Below are 5556 nucleotides of genomic sequence, written 5' to 3' on the forward strand. Positions count from 1 at the left end.
TGTACAAATTTTCTTTGTGCCCTAAGATGTGATCTATTTTGGGGAATATTCCATGTGCTGCGGAGAAGAATGTGTATTCTGTTGTTGCTGGGTGGAATATTCTGTAGATGTTGGTTAAGTCTAGTTGGTCTATGCAATTATTTAGTTCTGTGGTTTCTTAGTTCAGTTTTTGGCGTGCTGATCTGTCCAGAGGTGATAGTGGAGTGTTAAAGTCCCCAACTATCAATGTGTTAGGGTATATGAGTTTTTACAGAGTCAGTAATGTTTGTTTGATGAAGTTGGGTGCTCCTTCAATTAGTATGTAGATATTTAGATTGGTTATATCTTCCTGTAGGAGAGATCCCTTTACTACTGTGTAGTAACATTCTTTGTGTCTTCTTACCTTTTTAAATTTGAAGTCAATATTGTCTGATACTAGGATTTCAACTTCAGCCTGCTTATGGGGGCCATTTGCTTGACAGATTTGATTGCAGCCTTTCACTTTTTGAAGATGTTTACTTTTGCTGGATAGATGTGTCTCTTGGAGGCAGCAGAAAGATGGATCTTGATTTTTGATCCAACTTATGAGCCTATGTCATTTGATTGGAGAATTAAGTCCATTAATGTTGAGAGTTAGGATTGAGAGATTATCGTTTGTTCCTTTCATTATTACTATGTTGTTTAAAGCTGTGTCTTCCCATTTCTTGATCTGATGTTTACTATTTAGGGTTCATTTCTTTGTTTGTATTGGGATCTTGATTATTTTCCCTGTATAGTACATCTTTGAGGATTTTCTGTAAAGCTGGTTTGGTGGAGATATATTGTTTCAGTTTTTCCTTACTGTGGAAGACTTTTATTTGACCTTCGGCTATGAATGAGAGTTTGGCTGGGTACAGTATTCTTGGTTGGTAGTTATTTTTATTTAGTGTTTGGTATACCTCATTCCAGGCTCTCCTTGCTTTCATGGTCTTTGCTGAGAAGTCTGGGGTAATTCTGATTGCTTTTCCTTTATATGTGATAGTTTTCTTCTCCCTAACAGCTTTAAGGATTCTTTCCTTGTACTCTACTGATCCTGTTTTTTTTTTTGTTTTGTTTTTTTTTTTGGCCAGTCCTGGGCCTTGGACTCAGGGCCCGAGCACCGTCCCTGGCTTCTTCCCGCTCAAGGCTAGCACTCTGCCACTTGAGCCACAGCGCCGCTTCTGGCCGTTTTCTGTATATGTGGTGCTGGGGAATCGAACCTAGGGCCTCATGTATCCGAGGCAGGCACTCTTGCCACTAGGCTATATCCCCAGCCCTACTGATCCTGTTTTGATCACAATGTTTCGGTGGGATGTCCTATTTTGGTCTGGTCGGTTGGGGGTTCCAAATGCTTCTTGTATCTGTATGGGCCTTTCCTTCCTGATATTTGCGAAGTTCTCAGCTAATATTCTGTTAAATATGTTGCCTATCCCTTTAACAACTTTTTCCAAGTTTTCCTCAATACCTATTATCCTTAAATTGGGCTTGCTGCTCGTGTTTGGAATCTCCTGTAGCTATCTGTTTTGTTGATTGGACTGAATTTATATTGATTTTTGATCTTTCTCCATAGAATCTGGGGAATCTTCAGCTCCTGAGATTCGATCCTCTGCTTCAATTAGTTGGGGCTGTAGGCTAGCTACTAGATTTCAAATCTCTTTTCCTTCTGACTGGTCTTTCCTGATGATTTTCATGTCATCTCTTAGGTCTTGCATTGACTTCTTTACTTCATTAATTTGGTTTTGAGTGCTGTCTCTCAAATCATTTACCTGGGTAGCTATCTTTTCATTTGACTCTTGAAGTTCATTTATCTTTCTATTTGTTGAGGACATGAAATCATCTTTTACTTTATGGAAGGATTGCTGTATTGATTCAAACTTTTCATTTAACATGTTTTTCAGTAGACTTTGTAGAGCATTTTGAGGGTTCTCTTCTATGTCTTTCATTGACTGCTCTGTTTCCTGCTTATTTTGAGTGGGAGAAAAGACTCCATTGTTTTCCATCTTTCTTGGGTTTCTTCTGCCCATTTGGATTGGGAATGCCAATCTACAAGCACCTGTGAGCACCATTAGCAGCCCTTACCAAGCACTGTTGTGTAAATCTTTTAAGTTCACAATTATATACAGATACCTTGTATACCTGTCTATAAAATTAGATTTGGTGGTCCTAAAGAATACAATTTCAATATAACAACTGATCCTGGGCCCTGTATTCAGTAGTTACTTATTTTCTGTTATAACCCTATGAGCAATTCTTGTTCTTATATTAAGTTCTTTTAGGACTGGCTTTCTCTATAAACCCCTTTGATTCATTCAGATTAAGCAGGGATACCCTCTATCCAATAACCAGGAGTCAATGGAACCTGGAGGTCCTGGCAGTAAGTCAAATGGGTAAATTGGAGGTAGTAACGTGAATAGAGTAAAATGTATTAGGGTGGTGATGATTTTGGTTTAGTTTCAGTGACGTGGAAATGTGGAGCAGAGTAGAATCAGTAGAAAGAAAAAGGTTAAAATGATAGACAATGGAGAGTTAGCGCAAAAGAGTGGAGGTGTTATTCATAGGAAAGTAATTTTTAAAGAAAGAGAACACAAAGAGAGAAATAAAGAAAAAATACTGGAAGACAGATGCACAAAACAGAAAAAAATTTTTTAAAAGAAAAAATAAAAAGGAAAATAATTTTTTTTTAAGTTTAAAAAATGTTTGAAAAGAAAAAAAATGGAGTCCTCTTTGTTTGGGTGGTCTTTCCCCAGTCTCTGGTTTTCTTGCAATGGTCTGCAGTCTATTTTCCTGATTGACTGGTTTGACTTGCCTTCAGTTTGCATGTGGTGGATCTTTTCTGACCCTTCTCCCCTGTTGGTGCAATCCTGGGTCTCTGTGGTTTGCACAGCTTGCAGGTAGGCGTTGGGCATCCTCTGTAGATGGCGATGTGAGCAGTCTCAGGAACCGTGGCTCATCTGTCTGCTCTGGGGCCACAGCCTTTAAATCCTGGCTTTGAATAGGCTTTGGACTCAGCAGGGTGGGGCGCCTCTGGTCTGGTTTACCCGGCTGAAAGTTTCTTGCCTGGGGGAGGATCCTCCCTCCTGGGCGGGGCAGCCTCCTTGCTGGAGGTGGCTATGGAATTCAGCTCCGTTTCATGCTGGTAATTGGGCTTCCTTTGTGATGGGACCATTTATCTGTCTCGGGAACTGTTTGTTCTCCATTCAGGCTGTTCCATGCCACTGGTAGCTGCTCACCGCTATTGTTTTAAATTTAGAAATTCTGGTGGGCAGGGCAGGGCACCTCTGGCTAAGCCGCAGCCCAGAAGGAGTCTACCTCTTGGGCAGGGGGTGTTCTCCTGGGCAGAGCTGGCTCTCACTGGTTGGTCCATCTTACCCTTTACAAAGATGGCTCCTTTGTCTTCGCTTTCCCCAGGCCCTGTTTAGTTCCAATCTGGTCTGACCCTATGCCAGTGGCAAAGATGGCACTTTGCTCTGGCGGTGGGGGAAGGGTTGCTTTCCAGAAGCTGTTCTCTGGGCGCAAGTGAGAATATATTTTGTGGGGTACTCATGCTTTCTCTGCGATTTAAGCCTGTCCATGCTCAGCCGCCATCTGGAGGATTTCTCCCTGGTCTAGGCTGTGTGCTTTTGTGGTGCAGAGTGTGGGTCCCAGTGCCATATGCTGTGCCAGCGGTGGCACTGGCATGGCGGTGGGATGCCGCCCGGAGCTCAAATCTGTGTTTTCAGATGAGCAAAGTCGATTTTTCCTTCCTGGCCAGACTCCCTGTACTGTTAGAACTTACTCTGGCTGTCTTTCTAGGAGTAAAAGTTTCTATGGAGGGCTGGGGATATGGCCCAGTGGCAAGAGAGCTTGTCTCATATACATGAGGCCCTGGGTTCGATTCCCCAGCACCACATATACAGAAAACGGCCACAAGTGGCGCTGTGGCTCAAGTGGCAGAGTGCTAGCCTTGAGCTAAAGGAAGCCAGGGACAGTGCTCAGGCCCTGAGTCCAAGGCCCAGGACTGGCCAAAAAAAAAAAAAAAACCAATAAAAGTTTCTATGGAGTGAGAAAACTATGAAGTCGGAGGTTGCTCAGCTACAGCTCTGCTGTTCCTCCGCCATCTTCCCAGAAGTCCCCCAGAAATCGTTTTAACTGTTTCTCTTTAAAACAATGCAATATCCTTTTAGACTTTAGGTAATGTCCAAATCCAATTTGAAACTCACCCATTATTACATCATGCTGGCAGTTTTTAATCTTGAACATGTTTATACTCACTCATGCACAAGTACTTAAAGAGAAAAAAATGAACATTGGGCCATACATTTGCACTGGCAAGAGTCATTTACCAATCTTAAATTTGCAGGTGATCAGGATTTAAGCAAAAACCAAAACACCAAATACTTTTCTGCTGAAGATATATGCAAGGGGGTACCTGGAGCAAGACTCAGCCCACAGACAGCACTTGACTCTAGTCATTATCCTAATTTATTAGAGCATCTTACATATCAATTGACCCTTTATTTACCTTCAGTTGGAAGAAGAGCAGTTACCTGAGACTGATCTCTTAGCCCACCAGATGGCCTGACTACCTTAGACCAAATTTTTTTTTTTTGGCCAGTCCTGGGGCTTGGACTCAGGGCCTGAGCACTGTCACTGGCTTCTTTTTGCTCAAGGCTAGCACTCTGCCACTTGAGCCACAGCGCCACTTCTGGCCATTGTTTTGTATATGTGGTGCTGGGGAATTGAACCCAGGGCGTCACGTATATGAGGCAAGCACTCTTGCCACTAGGCCATATCCCCAGCCCATCTTAGGCCAGTTTTAACCAGTGGCAATTCACAACTTTAGCTAGATGTTAGTACAATGTCCTCAGGTGCCTGCATACTCCCAGCTGCCTTATTACAGAAGGAGACACAGCACAAAGCTGGCTTTGATTTCCCATATAGAGGCATAAGACTGAACACAACGAGAGACTCAAGACTAAGGCAAACACAGAATGTAGAAAAACATATAACACAAAACAGGACAGAGACACAGACTTACTTCTGGAAGATTTCTAAGTAATGTTTGGATTGCATGTCAGCATTGACACACTGGCTGTCAGCGTGGTGGAAACAACACAGGGCCCTGGAAATTCCCAGGGTGCGTGCTTTTTCTTACCCCAGCCTTTTTGTCCACAAACAAGTAAAAAGGCTTGTGGATATTCTCCTGGCCTTTTGGCAACTTACACATTACTTTACTGCCACTTTAGCTTTCCTTCTATGGCCTACTTTCACGGGGCTCAAACTCCCTTTCCTTCTCTGTTACCTCAGCCCAAGTGGGTCGATGAGTCAGAAAAAGTTTAATAACTGAGGTTTCTCTGAGAAGAGGGATTCTGCTTTTTCCAGTTGAATAGATAACTAGAGGAGAAGGGAACACGAGTCTCCTGGAAAGACTTCCTCCTCCTCCTCCTCCTCCTCCTCCTCCTCCTCCTCCTCCTCCTCCTCCTCCTCCTCCTCCTCCTCCTCCTCCGGCCTTCAGCTGTTTAGGAAGCATTGGCCATGATTTCAAGGCTAAAACTGTGGTTGAAGTTTTTCCAGGACCCA

The sequence above is a fragment of the Perognathus longimembris genome, chromosome 18 (assembly GCF_023159225.1).
Source record: "Perognathus longimembris pacificus isolate PPM17 chromosome 18, ASM2315922v1, whole genome shotgun sequence".
Classification (NCBI taxonomy): Eukaryota; Metazoa; Chordata; class Mammalia; order Rodentia; family Heteromyidae; genus Perognathus; species Perognathus longimembris.